This window comes from Balaenoptera physalus (assembly GCF_965194825.1).
Source record: "Balaenoptera physalus genome assembly, chromosome: 15".
NCBI lineage: Eukaryota > Metazoa > Chordata > Mammalia > Artiodactyla > Balaenopteridae > Balaenoptera > Balaenoptera physalus.
In genome coordinates this window covers 68,004,290-68,026,806 of record NC_138894.1, presented here as the reverse complement: position 1 = coordinate 68,026,806, position 22,517 = coordinate 68,004,290, and the positions used below count along the sequence as shown (strand labels likewise).

Here is a 22,517-nt window from a genome sequence, read left to right as displayed (position 1 = left end):
ACCTGGAACAAGACAAGGATACCCACTCTCACCACTTTTATTCAACACAGCACTGGAAGTCCTAGCCACAGCAATCAGACAAGAAAAATAAAAGGTACCCAAAATCAGAAGGGAAGAGGTAAAACTGTCATTACATGGAGATGACATGATACTCTATATAGAACACCCTAAAGACTCCACACAAAAACTAGTAGAACTGATAAATAAATGCAGCAAGGTAGCAGGATACAAGATTGATATACAGAAATCTGTTGTATTTCTTTACACTAACAATGAGGTATCAGAAAGTAAAAATTAAAAAAAAAAGTCCCGTTTAAAATTGCATCAAAAAAAAAAGGCCAGCCATCAAAGCAAAAAAAAAAAAAAAAAAACTGCATCAAAACAAACAAACAAACAAAAAACAAAAAACCACCTAGGAATAACCCTAACCAAGGAGGTGAAAGACTTATCTGCTGAGAACTATAAAACATTGATAAATGAAACTGCAGTTGATTCAAAGAAATGGAAAAATATCCCATGCTCTTAGATTGGAAGAATTAATATAGTTAAAATGTCCCTAATACCCAAAGCAATCTACAGATTTAATGCAACCCCTATCAAACAACCCATGACATTTTTCACAGAACTAGAACAAATAATCTTAAAATTTATATGGAACCCCGAAAGACCCAGAATTGCCAAAGTAATCCTGAGGAAAAGGAACAAAGTCGGAGACATAATCCTTCCAGATTTCAGGCAATACTACAAAGCTACAGTAATCAAAACAGGATGGTATTGGCACAAAAACAAACATATGAATCAGTGGAACAGAATAGAGAGCCCAGAAATAAACCTATGATCAATTAATCTTCGATAAAGGAGGCAAGAATATACAATGGAGAAAATGACAGCGTCTTCAGCAAGTGGTGCTGGGAAAACTGGACAGCGGCATGTAAATCAATACAGTTAGAACACTCCCTCACACCATACACAAAAATAAACTCAAAACGGCTTAAAGACTTAAATGTAAGACATTACACCATAAAAATCCTAGAAGAGAAGACAGGCAAAACATTCTCTGACATAAATTGTAACAATGTTTTCTTAAGTCATCTATCAAGGCAATAGAAATAAAAACAAAAATAAACAAATAGGACCTAATCAAACTTAAAAGCTTTCGCACAGCAAAGGAAACCATCAACAAAACAACAGACCACCTATGAAATGGGAGAAAGTATTTGCAAACGAAGGGACTGACAAGAGCTTAATATCCAAAATATACAAAAAGCTCATACAACTCAATATCAAAAAAACAAACAACCCAATAAAGAAATGGGAAGAAGATCTAAATAGACATTTCTTCAAAGCAGACATATAGATGCCCAACAGGTACATGAAAAGATGCTCAACACAGCTAATTAATAGAGCAATGCAAATCAAAACTACAGTGAGGTATCACCTCACACTGGTCAGAATGGCCATCATCAAAAAGTCTACAAATAATAATGCTGAAGAGGGTGTGGAGAAAAGGAACCCTCCTACATTGCTGGTGGGAATGTAAATTGGTGCAGCCACTATGGAGGTTCCTTAAAAAACTAAAAACAGAGTTACCATATGATCCAGCAACCCCATTCCTGGGCATGTATGTGGAAAAGACAAAGCTCTAATTCAAAAAGATACATGCAGCCCAATGTTCACAGCAGCACTATTTACAACAGCCAAACCTACTGTATAGCACAGGGAACTCTACTCAATATTCTGTAATAACTTATATGGGAAAGAATCTGGAAAAGAATGAATATATATATATGCATAACTGAATCACTTTGCTGTACACCTGAAACTAACACAACACTGTAAATCAACTATACTCCAATAAAAAAAAAAAAAAAAAAAAGCCAAGACATGGAAGCTACCTAAGTGTCTATCAACAGATGAATGGATAAAGAAGATGTGGTTGGTAGATAGATAGATAGACAGACAGGCAGAGTGGAATATTACTCAGCCATAAAAAGGAATGAAATAATACCATTTGCAGCAACATGGATGGACTAAGCGAAGTAAGTCAGACAGAGAAAGACAATATATAATCACTTATATGTGGAATCTAAAAAATAATACAAATGAACTTATTTACAAAACAGAAACAGACACATAGACACAGAAAACAAACTTATGGTTATCAAAGGGGAAGGGGGGGAGGGATAAATTGGGAGTATGGGATTAACAGATGCACACTACCATATATAAAATAGATGAACAAAAGGGATTTACTGTATAGCACAGGGAACTATATTTAATATCTTGTAATAAACTACAATGAAAAGAATTTTAAAAAAGAAATATAGATACATACATATATATGTATAACCAAATCACCATGTTGTATACCTGAAACTAACACAACATTATAAATCAACTATACTCAAAAAAAAAAAAAAAAAGTCTGTTTCTTCCACATACTGTTTTACAGTATTGTACTAGTTAGCTCAGGCTGCATAACAAAATACCATAGCTGAGCAGCTTAAAAACAGAAATTTATTTTCTCATATTGCTGGAGGCTGGAGTTGAACATCAGGGTACCAGCATGGTCAAATTCTAGTTGAGAGCCCTCTTCCTGGCTTGCAGACAGCAGTCTTCTCACTGTGTGCTCAGATGACCTTTCCTCGGAGTATGCACATGGAGGGGGAGAGAGATCTCTTTCTCTCTTCCTCTCTTCTTATAAAGCCACCAATCCTACTGGATTAGGACCTCACCCTTATGATCTCATTTAACCTTAATTACCTCCTAAAAGTCCTATTTCCAAATATAGTCACACTGAGGGTTAGGGTTTCAAAATATGAATTGAGAAGGAAGAGGAGCACAGTTCAGTCCATAGCAAGTATATTATCGAACTTGTTGACTTTAGGTAAAGTGAAGTTGAGCATTTTTCACATGCTTAAGAGACAGCTATATTTTCTGTAAATTGGTTATTCATATTTGCCTATTTCATGGATTGATGATCTTTAAAACACCAAATCCAACCATTCCTCAGAATGTTTCTCTTTGTGTGGGAGATCCTTAATAAGGCCTGAACATATCAAAAAACATAAACAAAATCCCTGTATATTTAGCAGTATATATGTTGAATTTCTCAAAATGATCTGATGCCAGTAAAATACCCTATACAGAAAAAGAGAGCTTTTTCAAGATAATGGCTTGTTTTCCTAAGCCAGCCTCCAGCACAATAAAGAACAAAGGAGAACTTTTTTTCCCCTTTCAGTTGTATAATTTTTTAAGAGGAAGAAATATGCTACCAAACTAATGAAAATCAATTCTTGATTATATTGTGAATTTCTATTTTCAATGGGCTCCTTTCTATTAATCATTCCAGAATACAAGTCTTACCTAATAAAATGGTATGATGCTTTCTAAGTACCCTTTTCTCATGAGGGGGGAAAAAAAGCTGCTTGTAATAGGGACCAAGATTAGAAAAGCAGCAGAGGTGGTAACAAGCTTAGTAACTCTCAGCAATTGTCACTGGCTATTTATTTAGCTTATTCCTCTAGGGCAGTAGTTCTCAATTGGGGTGATTTTGCCCTCCAGAAGATATGTGGCTACGTCTTGAGACACTTTCGGTTGTTACAACTTGTGGTACTGCTATCTGGTAGGTACAGGCCAGGGATGCTACTAAACATACTACAATGAACACTCCACAGAACAAAGAATTCTTCTGGCCCAAAATGTCGACAGTGCTGAAGTTGAGAAACACTGCTCTGGGGAAAAAAGGGGTCAAGAATATAGAGGGACTGGAAAATGTGGAAGTAAGTTGATAATGTTCTGAAAACTAGACATGCCTATATTTCCTTCCCTAGCCTATTTCAGCCTTGATTAAAAGAAGAGGAAATGAAAGAAACAGTAAAAGAGCTAGCAGGGCAGAAGCAAAAGAGGCCTTTAGTTTGGCCTCTTTCCAAATCCCTCCCCTATCACTGTGCCAATGACTTCTCTTGACTGTGCAAAATGAAGTCTGTTCCCAGTCCATGTGGGAAAGTAACAGAACTCCATAAGTTATCAAATGCTCACCCCTTCCTTATGCACTCCCTTTGCCCACTTTAGACTCGTCTGTCTTTGCTTTTGCATTAAAGATGGTTTCAAGAATAAAAAACAGATCATCTGATCTTTCTATAACCATTCTGTGGAAGTTACTTTTTATGGTATTAACTTATACTTATCCTAAGTAAAAAGTTCTAATACTTGCAAATAAAATTCCTTCAAGCAACACTATATTTTGAGTTATTTAATGTTAACAGTTTAAAGTTCACGCCATTAAAATTCTGTCAATAAAATATGTTAGATGAGGTAGGAAGTTTCCAACTTTTTAATTCTACTTGGTCAAATACAATTTTTACATATTAACAAAACAGCTTCAGAATTTAACATTATCTGACATATAATTTATCATTATACACTTTTAAAAAAGGAATATGAGTTTTATTCTAAATGCAATGGAAAACCATTGGACTTTTTTTTTTTTTAATTTATTTTTGGCTGCGTTGGGTCTTCGTTGCTGCGTGTGGGCTTTCTCTAGTTGTGGCGAGCGGGGGCTACTCTTTGTTGCAGTTTGCGGGCTTCTCATTGCGGTGGCTTCTCTTGTTGCAGAGCACGGGCTCTAGGTGCATGGGCTTCAGTAGTTGTGGCATGCGGGCTTCAGTAGTTGTGGCTCGCAGACTTAGTTGCTCCAAGGCATGTGGGATCTTCCTGGACCAGGAATCGAACCCTTGTCCCCTGTATTGGCAGGCGGATTCTTAATCACTGTGCCACCAGGGAAGTCCCACCACTGGAGTTTTACTGTACATTTAATTTACTTTAAAAAGCATTTTTAACTGAAGTATAATGAGTAAAGTACACTAATGTTAATTAGAAGATAGGTAACTCTACATCCCCTACCCCATGTAAGCACCACCCAGATCAAGATATAGAACATTTCCAGCAGCACAGGGTTTTTTTATGTTCACTTAATTTGAAAGGTTGAATACTAAAGTCATTTGATGCCAAGTAAATCTTCACAGTAAGTCTTTCTAATAATAAACCAGATCATAGTAAATAACCTCCAAGAAGGCAAGGGCAATCTCTTGTCAATGTTCCCTACTGAATGCCCAGCACCTAGAACTTAGTATCTAACAGGCACTTACTGAAAAAAGTTGCCTACTGAGCAAAGGTAAACTAATTTAACACTAAAATATTTCTCAGAAACAAATATAATTATTACTTTAACATCACTTTTTAGGAAAGTATTTAATTGAAGAGAAGAATTTCAAGGACTCTGTTTCTATACACAGATAGAAGGCACTAAAGTCTAGATGAGCCAATGAGAAAATTCAATGTAGACCCTGAATCTCATCATTAATCTCCAGCAGGATTCTCTGACTATGGCATTCCAGAGGAGTGGCTTCGTTTAATACCATTTTCTTTGACACAATCCAAAACAATCTTTTTTTCATTTTATTTTTTCTTTGTTTTTCAGTTAGTTCTGATTATCTTTAATTCAAACTTCTTGGAACTTTCTATTCTAGCCAAGGTCTTAACCTGAATACCCAGCAGAATTAAAAAAAAAAAATCCTTCTTCCAGTTTGAGGATCCAGATTAGTTAGTCGTTGCCTGACACTGTTTTGCCAAGACAAAAAAATGTAGGGATAGGGTAAAGAGTAGCATGTCACCTAGCGACTGCAACACAGCTGTAGTGGAAAGAACCGGGGGGGAAAAAAAACAGAATGACAACTGGTTTCTAGAACACAAAAAATACAGCTGGGGCTTTCACTCTATTTTGGCAGGACCTGAAAATTACACCATGTCTGCAGAGACAATGTATTCAGTCAAAGAAGAGACCAAAATCCTCCTAAATTAGGATACATAAAGAGCCTTCAGGTCTAGTGTCATGTAAATGGTCAAAACTAAAAACAAATGTTTTAAATCAGTTAAAAGCAAACAGTCAGCTTTAGTTAGAATCATTTCAATTTCAGTAAACATCATTATAGCTTAAAATGAATTGCTGTCTGCCAATTTCCTCTCCTACTCCAATTACATCTACTATCTCCATTCAGCAAACACAATAGCAGTAGCATTATAGTGGTATTTCTAAGCCTCTTGGCAATGTGAAAGCAAGGTAAGAAGCTAACATTCATTGAGTGTAATAGTTGCTATGCATCAAGCATTACGCAAAGCACTTGACATAAGCTATCTCATTTAATTTCCTCAAAATTCCTAAAACAAGTAACCCCACTCCTCTATTAAGTGAATATTTCAACTCTATTTTTAAGTTTGTTATATGCTAAATACTAAAATCAAAGGGCAAGAGTAAAGCAAAGTTACTGTCACGTGTATAGCATGAATGCTATACATGCTTTGGTATTTACTAAAATTTTAAGAACACTACAGGATCAATGGTCTTTCCAGATTTCAAGAGATTTTAAAACCATGAATATTACTATTTTGAAGGTACTAATTATGTGCCAGACGATGTATTAAGGGCTTTATATTTTAACATTGAGGTAGGTATTATGACCCTTGCGTTACTAATCAGGATTAGAAGTCAAATGACGGAAGAAAGGATCTATAATCACAAAAAATAAGAAAGTTACAGAATCAAAATCTTAACCTGCATCTGTCTCTTTGATTTGAAAACACTGTTACCTCTTTCTTGGATTACTATTATCTTTTAAAAATACACACCAATAACAAAAAATAACAGAACAGATTTAAATGCTAATGTAATTTTGACACTGGGAATCCATGCATGAACACTCTCTTCTTAGATGGGCAAGGCATGCTCCCTCGGTTTTGATTTGCTCATTGTAATCTGACTCTCTGGTAGTGGCCTCCTAGCAGAGATCTGATCAGCCAATTCTGCTTGGCTCAATCCCACTTCTACCTACTGCTCAGAGAGTCTGCCTTCTTGTTCTCCTGAATGCCAGTTCTACCAGTTCTTTGGATTTCATCAGTATAAAAAACACTCCCTTCAGCTTATAAACTTCTAGAAGGCAGAGATCCCGTGTGTTGTTAAGTCTGCTTTATAAACCAATATGAAGATACAGAAATCTAATATACACAGGTTAAAAACTTCCTTCCATTGTTTAACTATATCCATATTCATAATGGAAACTGTGTAATATTCTTAAAACAAACACACCCAAGCCAAACTGGAAATCCTATTTTAAAACTCTCAAGCTACAATTCACATCTAGAAGACATTGATTATCACTAATTTACTAAGACCCTACAATATTACTAACAGAAGTTTTCGATTTCTCCAAACTCATAAATTCGATTTCTATATAGTTTAACTCAGGGTTTTTCAACTTCAGCACTACTGGCATTTTGGACCAGATAATTCTTTGCTGGGATGGCGGGTGGGCCGGGCAGGTGGACTCTCCCATGCCCTGCAGCAGCCTCCCTGCCCTCTATCCACTAGATGCCAGTAGCACTTCCTCTCCCCCTAGCTGAGACAACCAAAACAAAACAAAATAAAAACAAAACAAAAACAAAACGTCTCCAGCCACTGCCCAGTGTTCCCTGGGCGGGGGGTGGGGGTGGGTGGGTGGGTGGGGGGGTGGTGGTGTCAACCCAGTTGAGACCTACTGTTTTAATTTAATCTTATATGTTAAAATTAGACACTGGGGCTGTAGTATTTGCCAATAAAATTGTCTTAATCTACATTCTTACAAGGAATAAGGATGAAGTTCACTGGTATTCTCAGAGTGAATAAGTTAAAGAATTTCAGAGTCTTCTAGAAGAACCTGGCCTTTTGCACAATCCCAGAAAGAGCTCTAGAAACTAAATATCTGACCATCTAAACTAGTGGGAGCAGGCTGGGCAAAATTAAGGCGCTGATACATGACACAGGATGGAAAAGAATACTGGTGCTTATCCGCTCATTCCTTTTTCTTTGTGGCTCTAACTATACGTTATTTCATCAAGGGAAGTAATTAGCACCACAGATTAATTGCAGTATCATGTTTTTAGCAGTAAAAGCAGGTAGAATGTGTCTTTTAACAAATGTCTACTGAGTATAACGCATTTGGAAGGATAGAAAGAGGAGTAAAACAGAACAACCTCAATGTAACATAAATGTTGGAAGCATTTCAAATTTTCAAAAAAAGGAAGCTAACTTTTTGGCTTAAGCTAAAGACAACAACAACAACAAAAGAAACTCCACCCACTCCACCCTCAGGATGTGTCATGAAACTGGACTGAATTCAAAGAGTGACCACTTTTGGTCACATCCAAGTTTTAAGCAAAGTTCAACAATCAATGATTTGCTGGTTACAGAGATATATTCTTTGGGGGGGAAAAAAAATCTCAGTGTATATGTTTTATACTACATGTGTTAGTTAGAAATTGATCCAGTTTTTAACTTTTATAAGCCTGGAATCATTGATTGTTCTCTATTTCTATGAGGTTTTACCATACCCTGACCTATAATGGAAATACCAATCACACTTTTCCCCTAATTGAGCACATAATACCTAATGTTTATTTATTACTACTACTTTGAACATTTTCCCACATGCTTGTTTACTAATTTAATATCTTTGTGAAATATATTTTTTTTATCAATTGACCAAATATTTAGAGACCAGTGTTTTTCTTACAAATATATGAGCTCTTTACAGAATAGATATTAACCTTATATAATACTTGTTGTAGTATTTCCCCCATCTTATTTCTGTTTTTATTATTCTTACATATGTAAATATTACACTTGGAATATTCAAATCTGCAAACTGTTCTTTTCCCTTTTGTTCCCTTTTATTGTTTTGAAAGTGAGATACCCACTCTCTAAGTTTGATAAATATTCAATTCTACTTTATTCTAATTTTCCTTTGATTTGAATGTTCATATGTAACCTTTAAATCCTCTGAAATTTATCTTGGTGTCAGGTATTAAGTGGAGGTCTATGTTTATGGCCCTTCAACTGCTTAATGAGTTTTCTAAACACAAATTTCTGAAAAATGATTCCTTTTTTTTTCTCATGCCTCCCTTGGCATGTACCTAAAATGTGCTATGGCTCTATTACTGTTTTAAGCAGTATTTGGTTTCAGTTATTGTAGTTTTTCTCTTCCCTTTCTCTCTTATTTTTCAGATTTTTAACTTAATGCTTTTGACTACTTTTTCTCCCAGATAAACTTTAGAAAAACATTGTCAGAGTAAAAAGAATCCCAATAACATTCTGAATGGAAAAAATAATTTAAATTGGGGAGTAAAAATTATATACTATCAGTCTTCCTTTTCAGGAACATGATACTACATCTATTTCACAAAGTCTTTTTCTTAAATATTTCACAAAAATTTTTAATTTTATTTGTAGTTGTATTCATTTATTTCTTAAGATAATTATCAATAAATACTTTTAATCACTTTTTCCCTAATGGAAATATTTATGTACTCTTGGTTAGTTTTCATGTCCCTCTTGTGATATCAAAAGATCTTACATAGTTTCAATGAACGCTCCTCTCCCTATACCTTTATAGTTGTTCTATAGGCTCTTTCTGGCAGTTCAGTCCTTGGGAATATTCATACAGTAAGGAATATCTCAATTCCATTATATTAGATGTAATAGCCTAAGGGTATAGAAATACAGAAAAAGCATGTTTGCTCACTTACTGCTCAACAATAGTAACTAACTAGTTAAATCAGTTGAACTCAAAATTATATGATTCTGAAAACACATCTGTAATCACATTAATCTAAAGAAACTAATCCCCTGAGGAATATATTACAATATTGAAGACAAAAGTCACAGGTTTGGGCTTCCCTGGTGGCGCAGTGGTTGAGAATCTGCCTGCCAATGCAGGGGACACAGGTTCGAGCCCTCGTCTGGGAAGATCCCACATGCCGCGGAGCAACTGGGCCCGTGAGCCACAACTACTGAGCCTGTGCGTCTGGAGCCTGTGCTCCGCAACAAGAGAGGCCGCGACAGTGAGAGGCCCGCGCACCGCGATGAAGAGTGGCCCCTGCTTGCCACAACTAGAGAAAGCCCTCGCACAGAAACGAAGACCCAACACAGCCAAAAAATAATAATAATAATAAAAAATTAAAAAAAAAAAAGAAAAAGTCACAGGTTTTCAGGAGCTAAGACTGCACATGGAACTCACACATACAGACCAAGAACAGAGGATTAAATAAACCACAGAATTGATATATCATTAACCTCCAACTTTCTGCATCAATAAAAAGAAGCATTAGTAGAGCTAATATGAAATTGTAAAGAATTTACCCATACAGATCAAGAAAGGAATCAGTTGTCTTATACACAGTAGAAAACAGAATATGACACAAATGTATATTCCATAAAGCAGAAAATCAAAAGTTAACATAAACTTAACTGGTAGTAGCTTTCAGCTATTTCTGGATCACCACTAGTTTCTTATAAGCTCTCAAAAGGGAAAGGATCCCAAAGTACAGTGTGGTTAAAGTTTTGTTTGTTTGCTTGCTTGTCTAGTTTAGAAACCACGAAGATCAAACTGATAAATAATATTATTGTTAAGCTAACGTTTACTGTGTGATTACTATGTGCTAGGTGCTGGACTAAGCGTTTTATAAATATATCATTTAATGTACACGTACACACACACACACAACACCATGAAATTAGTATTATGTTTTCTTTTTTTAATATTTATTTATTTATTTATTTATTTTTTGGCTGTGTTGGGTCTTCGTTTATGTGCGAGGGCTTTCTCTAGTTGTGGCAAGTGGGGGCCACTCTTCATCACGGTGCGCGGGCCTCTCACTGTCACGGCCTCTCCCGTTGCGGAGCACAGGCTCCAGACGTGCAGGCTCAGTAATTGTGGCTCACGGGCCTAGCCGTTCTGCGGCATGTGGGATCTTCCCGGACCGGGGCACGAACCCGTGTCCCCTGCATTGGCAAGCGGACTCTCAACCACTGTGCCACCAGGGAAGCCCGAAATTAGTATTATTTTTAACCTCATTTTCCAGATAAGAAACCAAGGTTACACAGCTAGTAAGTGGTAAAGACAAACCCAAATTTTACTGACCCGCAAACTCATGTTTTTAACTACCATACTATACTGCTTCATATGGATTCTTTTCTTTACTTATTCAATTATGAAACATCTTAAAAGCTTTTGCACAGCAAAGGAAACCATAAACAAGACAAAAAGACAACCCTCAAAATGGGAGAAAATATTTGCAAATGAAACAACAGACATTTATTAATTTCTAAAATATACAAACAGCTCATGGAGCTCAATATCAAAAAAACAAACAATCCAGTTAAAAAATGGGTGGAAGACCTAAATAGACATTTCACCAAAGAAGACATACAGATGGCCAAGAGGCACATGAAAACATGTTCAACATCACTAATTATTAGAGAAATGCAAATCAAAACTACAATGAAGTATCACCTCATGCCGGTCAGAATGGCCATTATCAAAAAATCTAGAAACAATAAATGCTGGAAAGGGTGTAGTGAAAAGGGAACCCTCCTGCACTGTTGGTGGGAATGTAAATTGATACAGCCACTATGAAAAACAGTATGGAGGTTCCTTAAAAAACTAAAAATAGAACTACCATATGACCCAGCAATCCCACTACTGGGCATATGCCCTGAGAAAACCATAATTCAAAAAGAGACATGTACCACCAATGTTCATTGCAGCACTATTTACAATAGCCAGGACATGGAACCAACCTAAGTGTCCATCAACAGATGAATGGATAAAGAAGATGCGGCATATATATACAATGGAATATTACTCAGCCATAAAAAGAAACGAAATTGAGTTATTTGTAGTGAGATGGATGGACCCAGAGTCTGTCATACAGAGTGAAGTAAATAAGAAAGAGAAAAACAAATACCGTATGCTAATGCATATATATGGAATCTAAAAAAAAAAAAAAAAATGGTACTGATGAACCTAGTTGCAGGGCAGGAATAAAGAGGTAGACATAGAAAATGGACTTGAGGACACGGGATGGGAGGGGGAAGCTGGGGTGAAGTGACAGTAGCATCGACATATATACACTACCGAATGTAAAACAGGTGGCTGGTGGGAAGCAGCAGCATAGCACAGGGAGATCGGCTTAGTGCTCTGCGATGACCTAGAGGGGTGGGATAGGGAGGGTGGGAGGGAGGCTCAAGATGGAGGGGTTATGGGGATATATGCATGCATATGGCTGATTCGCTTTGTTGTGCAACAGAAACTAACACAGTATTGTGAAGCAATTATACTCCAACAAAGATCTATTAAAAAAAAAAAAAAAAATCTGTTGAGCACCTGCTATGGATATGATGCCTGACCTTAACAGAGCTTACAGTTTTACGGTGGATACTTTCAAGTAAAAGGACAATTACAATCAATATGATGAAAGTTAAAATACAGGTTGTACAGAATACCAGCACCTAACCCAGACTGAGGAGGTCAGGAAAAGACTTCCTGGAGGTTTAAGCAGAGGATGTGGCAGGGGAAGGGTGTTCCAAGGAAAAGAACAGCAGGCACAAAGGCCTAGTAATAAGACAGAATATGGCACGGTTGGAGCTTAGGAAGGAATCTGGACTAGAGATATGCCTTTGGGAATCATAAGCATTTTTTTCTAAGTATTCTTGCAATAATACCTTACAAAAATAATCACATATTTCTGTCACTTGTTCACTGCCAGCAACCCCAAATGTTTGTCTAGTTAATTGCAGAGGAGTGAGGAGAACAGAAATCACCATGAATTCTTGAATAACTAGGTCTAGCTCTAATAAAATTTAGAACACTACTAGGAATCAGAAGCATAAAGCTTTATTCATTTGACTGTGAAATGAATAAATAGATGGTTTCTGCTCTCTCACTGACTACTGAGGGTGTTAATGCATCTTGTATTCATGCTACAAGCTATCAAAGTAGTGGTGGGGCATTTTACTAGCAACTGAAGTTTAGCTCTCTAGGTGAAGGACTACAGTTGGTGATAATGAAAGCAAAAAGTAGGGTTTAAAACAGGCTGTCATAACTCCCCAACAAGATGACAGTTCTTCTTTTGAGTCATTTACCATTTTTGGAGCTTTATTTCAGGACTTATCGTGATCTACCTTACATTACAGTAATTTGACATTCGCTCATCATCTCTTTTTTCTAGAGCATAAATCATTAGAGGCAGTGAATTTACCTTTTATCTTGATAGGCTCCATAATATCCAGCACTGTGACTGAACAGAGTAACTATACCACAAACATTTGTTTAGTTGCATGAAGTCATAACACATAATGGCATCTAGGAAAGGTGCCATTTACCTCTCTGTAATCTGCCAAATAGAAGAAATGAAATCACTAGCATTTTTCTAATATAAAATTTTGAACTGTCATATTAACCTATAATCGGATATAGACCTCATTGAATTTTTGAATTATAAGATGTCTTAAAAATATATTATTGCATGTGGAAAACAATGATAGCAAGCTCATACAACAAAATATGCAATTTAAATATTTGGAAAAAATATCTTCAGATTATCACTTATCTGGTCATTTATGCTTGTCGATTTCCATTAAAGTAGAGGTTCTTGACTTTGGCTGCTCATGAGAACCATAGTGCTTATACAAACTCTCCACCCCCAGAGAGCATGACTTCACTGGTCTGGGAAAGAGTCTGTTAGACTCCCTGGTTATTCTCACGTGCAGCTAGAGTTGAAAACCACTGTTACAAAGTAAGTCACATTTAAGTTGCACTTAAGCTTGCAACCACATACATGGACCTTGTAAACATTTAAGAATCTTGATCCTTCACAACATGTGACCTTGTGGTAAAAGATTTTTGAAAATTTAGCCATTTTTGCATAAATATGACAAACTTTGAAAATGTTGATCCTAATTAAAAAAAAAGCTGGTCATTAGGAAATGCTCACTGAAGGGTAATCAGGAAATTTTCCTGTGTACTGTTTAAAGGTAGATATAAGTAGACTGGATAAGATTTTGTAGAAAAAAAGATGCAAACACTGAGGTAAAGTCTGCATTTGTCAAAGTATGTGTATTAGCTTGTTCATTTGATTGCAACCAACTGACCAACTTATCAAAAATTACTGAATCATGCAAAACTTTGACAAGGAGCTTGGTTCACACTCCAACCTATTTTCAACAGTAGGCTGGGGGGACTTCCCTGGTGGTCCAGTGGTTAACACTCCATGCTCCCAATGCAGGGGGGCCCAGGTTTGATCCCTGGTCGAGGAACTAACATCCCACACACCGCAATTAAGCCCGCGCTTCAACTACTGAGCCCATGTGCTCTAGAGTCTGTGCCACAACTAGAGAAGCCCGTGCGCTGCAACAAAGACCCAATGCAGCCAAAAATAAATAAATAAATAAAATTTAAAAAATAAACTAACTTAAAAAAAAACCCAGCAGGCTGGGATTGAAAACGGTTTTAAAAATGCCTATTAGCTCAGGTGTGGTCACAGCACAACCTGGAGGCAATTCAAATATAGCTTTCCTATTGCACTGCATATTTCAAATGAAAGTCTGGATTAGATAGAAAGAAGAGGAGGAAGAAAGTAAACAAGAGCATGTTTAGGAAAATTTTTAAAGGGTGGTAGAAATGACACAGATAAAGACTAAAAGAAGCTTCAAGAAATACAAAAAGTCTCAAAAGTTGAAGAAACTATAATCTCAAGACCAAGCTTAACAACCCCCAGCAACAAAACAGAAAGAAAACTACAATAAGGCATGTGATTTTCAAATTGCTGAAAAATCTAAGTGAAGACAGAGAAAGGACATATTGCATACAATTCAGATCTAACACAAAGTAATGAGGAGTACTGAAAATGTTAAATAAGTGGATAAATATAAAAGATCATTTTCTTCAGCTTCAACTTTCTAAAAACATAATTTACTGTTAAAAGCAAGAAGAATAACAATGTGTTAAGGGATCTGTAACAAAGGTCAATCCTCATTATTTGCAGATTCTGTATTTGTGAATGTGCCTACTTGCTAAAATTTATTTGTAACACAAAAATCAATACTCTGTGCTTTTTCAGTCATTTGCAGACATGCAGAGAAGGTGAAAAATCTGTCACTCTGTGCATGTTCCCAGCTGAAACTGAACAAGGTGATGCTCTGCCTCTCATAGTATAAAATGCAAGTCTTTTTCACAGTCTATTTAGTGCCACGTGTTCTCAATCTGGGGGCTTTTTTTGTGGTGATTTCTCTGCTTAAAATGGCCCCCAAGCATAGTGCTGATGTGCTGTCTAGTGTTCCTAAGTGCAAGAAGGCTATGATGTGCCTTATGGAGAAAATATGTGTGTTAGATAAGCTTCATTCAGGCATGAGTTACCGTGCTTCTGGCCATGAGATCAATGTTAATGAATCAACAATATATATTAAATAAGGTATTTTTAAGCAGAAACACACATAAAACAAGATTATATATTTACTGATAGACAAAAATGTGTCCTGATGCTCTCAGGAACCTAACCCTGTATTTCCCCTAAGAGCAAGGGTTTGGTATTCACTAATTCGATGTCAGAGGTCACTTTACAGAACATAAATATCACAAATAATGAGAATCGACTACATGCAGAAATAAAGTGTATGACAACAGTAGCACAAATGACAACAGAAAGAAAACAGAAATATACTATTCCAAGGGATATACTACATTACATACAGAGTGGTATGATATTGTTTAAAGATGGTCTATGATAAGATAAAGATACATACTACATAAACTAGAGCAAGGGTTGGCAAATATTTTCTGTAAAAGGCCAGAGAGTAGTATTTTAGGTTTGGTGGCCCATACAGTCTCTGTCACAGCTACTTAACTCTGCTGCTGTTGCATGAAAGCAGCCATAGGCAAGATATAAATGAATAAGCATGCTATGTTCCAATAAAACTCTATTCACAAAAAAAGATGATGGGGTGGATTTGGCCCATAGATGTAGTTTGCTGTCCCTGCACTAGAGCAATTGCTGAAAGAAATTTTTAAGAGCATAATAAACCAATAGTGGAGACAAAATGGAATCATGTAACACAATTCAAAAGAAGGCAGAAAAAAAGGGAGAAAATGACTCAAGACCTGAAGGGAGAAACAGAAAACAGTATTTTTAAATGCATCTATGTTAAAACTTGTGTTAAATATAAATGGTCTAAACACTTAAAAAGCAGAAGTTGACAGATTAAATTTAAAAAGCATGACCCAATGACATGCACTCTACAAAAAACCCTCATTACATATGAAGATACAAGAGAGGTTATAAGCAAAAACATGTAAAAAGAAACCACAATGAAAAAACTAATTAGAAAAACAAAAAGCAGAAATGGTTATATTAATACCAAAGTTGACTTCAGAATAAGATATATAACCAGAGATAAAGAAGAACAATTATATTAAAAAAGGGATCAATATATCAAAGGCTGTAAAAATCTCAAATGTGCTTGCAAATAACAGCTTGAAAAAACATGAAGCAAAAATTGATTAAAACTGAAAGGAGAAACAGACAAATCTAAAATTATAGTTGAGAGATTCCTATACTCCTTTCTTAGTAAATGACAGAACAAATAAAAGGAGATACAGAAAACACTATCAACCCATTGACCTAATTGATATTTATAGAAAACTCCACTATACAAAAGCAGAATACACATTTTAAAAAATTACAAATATAACACACAGAATATATTGAAGGACAAAGTCCTATACTATAAAACAAATCTTAGTAAATATACAGGTTGAAATTATACAAAGTATATTCCTGAGCCAAAACTGAAATAAAGCTAGAAATCACTATAACAGAAAAATATCTGAAAAATTTCAAATTTCTTCCAAATTAAACAATCAATGGATCAAGGAAGAAATCACAAGAGAAATCAGGAAATGAAGTGAACTGAATGAAAATGAAAACACAACATATCACTCTGTGGTATGCAGCTAAAGTAGTGGTTAGAGGGAAACTTACAGCACTAGACTTATAGCACTTATATTAATGGGAAAAAAGACTCAAATAAATGACTTAAGCTTCTACCTTAAAAAAATGAAAAGATAAAGCAAGTTAAACCCAAAGGAGGTAGAAAAAAGGGGAGAAAAAAAGACAACAAAAGAGAAAAATCAATAAAACCAAGAACTACTTCACTGAAAATAAAGTTGATAAAAACCTCTAGCCAGAAAGAACAAGGGAGTGTGGAGGGGAAGAAACACAGAAATTATCAATATTAGGAATGAAAATGACACCATCACTAGAGATCCTACAGACTTTAAAGGATGATAAGAGAACATAATGCACAATTTTTGCCAATGGATTTGATAACTTGGATGAAATGAAAATTTTCCTTTAAAGACACAAATTACCAAGGTTCACTCACAAAGAAGTAGACAATTTGAATAACTCTATGTCCATTAAAGAATAGGAACTGAGTTTAAAACCTCCTCATGAAGAAAATTCCAGGCACAGATGGCTTCATTGGTGAATTCTAGCAAACATTTCAGGAAGTAATATCAATTTTACACAAATTTCTTCAGAAAACAGAAGAGGGAGGGAAATAATTCCAAACTCATTTTGTGGGGCCAACATTACCTGGATACCAAGCCACACAAAGATAACAGAAGAAAAAACTTCAGGCCAATATTCCTCATGATCTTACATGAAAAAATTCTTAAGAAAATATAGGTAAGTTGAATCAAGCAGAGTATAAAAAGGATAATATATGATGACCAAGAGAGTTTGTTCCAGGAATGCAAGGTTGGTTCAACATTTCAAAGTAAGTCAACATAACTCATCATATTAACAGACTAAAAGAGAAAAATACATATATGCAGAATAAGTATTTAATAAAATACACAATCATTCAAGATAAAAAGTTTCAGCCAACTAGGAACAGACAGGAACTTCCTCAACCTGTTGAAAAACATCTAAAAAACTTTACATGATATTTAATAGTGGCAGACTGAATGCTTTTCCTTTTAAGATTGGGAACAAGGCACAGATGTCTACTCTTATCACTTCTATTCAATATTGTACTAGAGGTTGTAGCCTCCAGTACAAAACACGAAAAAGAAATGAAATATTGGAAGGCAAGATATAAAGCTATATTTACAAAAGACAAGATCATCTATGTAGAGAATCCTAAAGAAACTTTAAAAGTTACTAGAACTAGTAAGTGAATTTAGCAAGGTTGTAGGACACAGTGTCAATGTACAAAAATCAATTGTATTTCTATATACTAAAATGAAAAACCAGAAATTAGAAAATTTAACAATGTTCACTGCAGCACTATTTACAATAGCCAGGACATGGAAGCAACCTAAGTGTCCATCGACAGATGAATGGATAAAGAAGATGTGGCACATATATACAATGGAATATTACTCAGCCATAAAAAGAAACGAAATTGAGTTATTTGTAGTCAGGTGAATGGACCTAGAGTCAGTCATAGAGTGAAGTAAGTCAGAAAGAAAAACAAATACTGTATGCTAACACATATATATGGAATCTAAAAAAAAAATGGTTCTGATGAACCTAGGGGCAGGACAGGAATAAAGACAAAGATGTAGAGAATGGACTTGAGGAAATGGGGAGGGGGAAGGGTAAGCTGGGATGAAGTAAGAGAGTAGCACTGATATACATACACTACCAAATGTAAAATAGATAGCTAGTGGGAAGCAGCTGCATGGCACAGGGAAATCAGCTGGGTGCTTTGCGACCACCTAGAGGGGTGGGATAAGGAGGGTGGGAGGGAGACGCAAGAGGGAGGGGATATGGGGATATACGTATGCATATAGCTGATTCACCCTGTTATACAGCAGAAACTAACACAACACTGTAAAGCAATTATACTCCAATAAAGATGTTTAAAAAAAAATTAGAAAATTTTAAAACCCCATTTAAAACTGCATCAAAAACATGAAACACAGATAAAAAATGATATACACAATTCTGGTAGGCTTTTATGTATAAATCACCAAGCTGATTTTAACATTTATATGGAAATGCAAAGGACGCAGACTGGGATAAACAGTTTCGAAAAAAAGAACAAAGTTGGAGGATTTATGCCCTGACATCATGTCTTTATAAAACTAAAGAATTCAAGACAACGTGGAATTAGTTTAAGGATACAGACACATAAGTCAATAAAACAAAACAGTGTTCAGAAATGGCCCAAGATATATGTGGTCAACTGATTTACAACCAAGGTACTAAAGTAATTGAGTAAGGGAAGAATAGTCTTTTCAACAAATGGTCCTGGAAAAATCTGATGTCCTACAAAAAGAAACGAAGTTTGATTCTTATCTTACCATATACAAAATTATTTTGAAATGGACTGTTGAATTGTGCCCCTAAAAAAGATGTTCAAGACTTCCCTGGTGGGCGCAGTGGTTAAGAATCCGCCTGCCAATGCAGGGGACACGGGTTCAAGCCCTGGTCCGGGAAGATCCCACAAGCCGCAGAGCAACTAAGCCCGTATGCCACAACTACTGAGCCTGCGCTCTAGAGCCCACGAACCACAACTACTGAAGCCCATGTGCCTAGAGCCCATGCTCCTCAACAAGAGAAGCCACCACAATGAGAAGCCCATGCAGTGCAACGAAGAACAGCCCCCACTCACCACAACTAGAGAAAGCCCGTGCGCAGCAACGAAGACCCAATGCAGCCAAAAATAAAAATAAAAAGAATAAAAAGAAAACAGAAAGATCTCAAATAAACAACCTAACTTTATACCTCAAGGAACTAGAAAAAGAACAAGAAGTAGCAGAAGGAAGGAAATGACAAAGATCACAGTGGAAATAAATGAAATAGAGACTAAAAAGACAACAGAAAAGATCAATGAAACTAAGAGCTGGTTTCTAAAAAAGATAAACAAAATCGACAAGCCTTTATACAGACTTAACAAGAAAAAAAGAGAGAAGACTCAAATAAAATTACAAATGAAAGAGAAGACATTACAACTGATACACATAAATACAAAGGATCATAAGAGGCTACTATGAACAATTACACACCAACAAACTGGACACTTAGAGGAAGTAGATAAATTCCTAGAAACATGCAACCTGCCAATCCTGAATCATGAAGGAATAGAAAATCTGAATAGATCAATTAATAGTAAGGAGGCTGAATCAGTAATCAGAAACCTCTCAACAAACAAAAGCTCAGAACCAGAGGGCTTTACCGGTAAATTCTACCAAATATTTAAATAAGAATACCAATCCTTCTTAAATTCTTCCAAAAAATAGAAGTGGAAGGAACACTTCCAAACTCATTTTACAAGACCCACATTACCCTGATAATAAAGCCAGACGAGGACACTACAAGAAAAGAAAATTACAGCCTAATATCACTGATGAACATATACATAAATATCCTCAACAAAATGTTAGCCAACTGAATTCATTAAAAGGATCGTACACATAATCAAGTGGCATTTATTCCAGGGATGAAAGGATGTTTCAACGTACACACATCAATAAATGTGATACACTACATTAACAATATGAAAGATAAAAATCATAATCATCTCAATAGTTGCAGAAAGAGCATTTAACCAAATTCAACATCAATTCATGACAAAAACTCTCAACAAAGTGAGTGGAGAAGGGACGTACCTCAAAATAATAAAGACCATATATTAACAAGCCCACAGCTAACATCATACTCAATGGTGAAAAGCTGAAAACTTTTCCTTTAAGATCAGGAACAAGACAGGATGTCCACTCTCACCACCTTTATTCAACGTAGTACTGGAGGTCCTAGTCAGAGCAGTTAGACAAGAGAAAGACATAAAAGACATACAAATCAGAAAGAAAGAAGCAAAACTGTATATTTGCAGAAGACGTGACACTATATATAGAAAACCTTAAAGACTCCACCAAAAAAACTGTTAGAATTAATTTAAAACTTCAGTAAAGTTACAGGATACAAAGTCAATATACAAAAGTCAATTGCATTTCTATATACTAATAACATACTACTGGAAAGAGAAATTAGAAGCAATCTCAGGACTTCCCTGGTGGTCCAGTGGTAAAGAATCCATCTTCCAATGCAGGGGACGCAGGTTCCATCCCTGGTCGGGGAACTAAGAGCCCACATGCAACTAAGCCTGTGCACCACAACTACTGAGCTCATGCACCTCAATGAGAGAGCCTGCGCACCACAACTAGAGAGAGAAAAACCCGCACAGCACAACTAGAGAGAAGGCTGCATGCCACAACTAGAGAGAAGTCTGCGCACCACCACTGGAGAGAGAAAAACCCGCATGCCACAAGTAGAGAGAAACTTGCATGCCACAACTAGAGGAAGCCCCCACACAGCAATGAAAGATCCCGCATGCCTCAACAAAGATCCCACGTGCCTCAACTAAGACCCGCCGCAGTCAGAAAAAAAAAAGAAACAAACTCATGTGCAGGTGTATCAAAAAGAATAAAATACCTACAAATAAATTTAACCCAGGAGGTGAAAGACCTATACACTGAGAACTGTAAGACACTGATGAAAGAAATTGTAGAAGACACAAATAAATAGAAAGATATTCTATGTTCACAAACTGAAAGAATTTTAAGATGTCCATACTACCCAAAATGATCTACTGATTCAATGCAATTCCTATCAAAATTCCAATGGTATTTTTCACAAAAATAGAAAAAACAATCTTAAAATTTGTATGGAACCACAAAAGACCCTAAATAGCCAAAACAGTCTTAAGAAGAACAAAGCTGGAGGCATCATGCCTCTGATTTCAAACTACACTTCAAAGCCACAGTAATCAAAACAATATGGTATTGGCATAAAAATGGACACATTAAATCAATGAAACAGAACAGAGCCCAGAAGTAAACCCATGCGTACATGGTCAATTTATGTACAACAAAGGAGCCAAGAATATACAATGGGAAAGGACAGTCTCTTCAATAAATGGTGCTGGGAAAACTGAAGAGCCACATGCAGAAGAATGAAACTGAAGCCCAGTCTTACACTGTACACAAAAATCAACTGAAAATGGACTACAGACTTGAACATAAGATCTGAAACCATAAAACTCCTAGAAGAAAACATAAGAGGGTAAGCTCCTTGACATCGAACCCAGCAATGATTTTTTGGACTTGACATGAACAGCAAAGGCAACAAAAGCAAAAATAAACAAGTATGACTAAATCAAACTAAAAGCTTCTCTATAGCAAAGGAAACCATTAAAAAATGAAAAGGAAACCTACGGAATTGGAGAAAATATCTTCAAATCTTATATCTGATAAAGGGTTAATATCCAAAATATATAAAGAACTCATATAACTCAATATCAAAAGAAAACAACACAAACAAAAAAAACCCCACCTATCAATTAGATTAAAAAATGGGCAGAGGAGGGCTTCCCTGGTGGTGCAGTGGTTAAGAATCTGCCTGCCAATGCAGGGGACACGGGTTCGAGCCCTGGTCTGGGAAAATCCCACATGCTGCAGAGCAACTAAGTCCGTGTGCCACAACTACTGAGCCCGCATGCCACAACTACTGAAGCCTGCACACCTAGAGCCTGTGCTCTGCAACAAGAGAAGCCACCACAATGAGAAGCCCGCACACTG

General features: G+C 36.2%; 1 protein-coding gene and 1 long non-coding RNA gene across 5 annotated transcripts in view; one reads left to right on the top strand and one right to left on the bottom strand.

Annotated features, from left to right (window-relative positions):
- The window catches only part of PRKD3 (protein kinase D3), an 83,570-nt gene that overhangs the window by 48,247 nt on the left and 12,806 nt on the right, over positions 1-22,517 (bottom strand). The gene's annotated exons all lie outside the window — the stretch shown is intronic.
- LOC309644300 overlaps positions 1-22,517 on the top strand; it is a 33,819-nt gene that overhangs the window by 8,541 nt on the left and 2,761 nt on the right. The window lies entirely within an intron of this gene.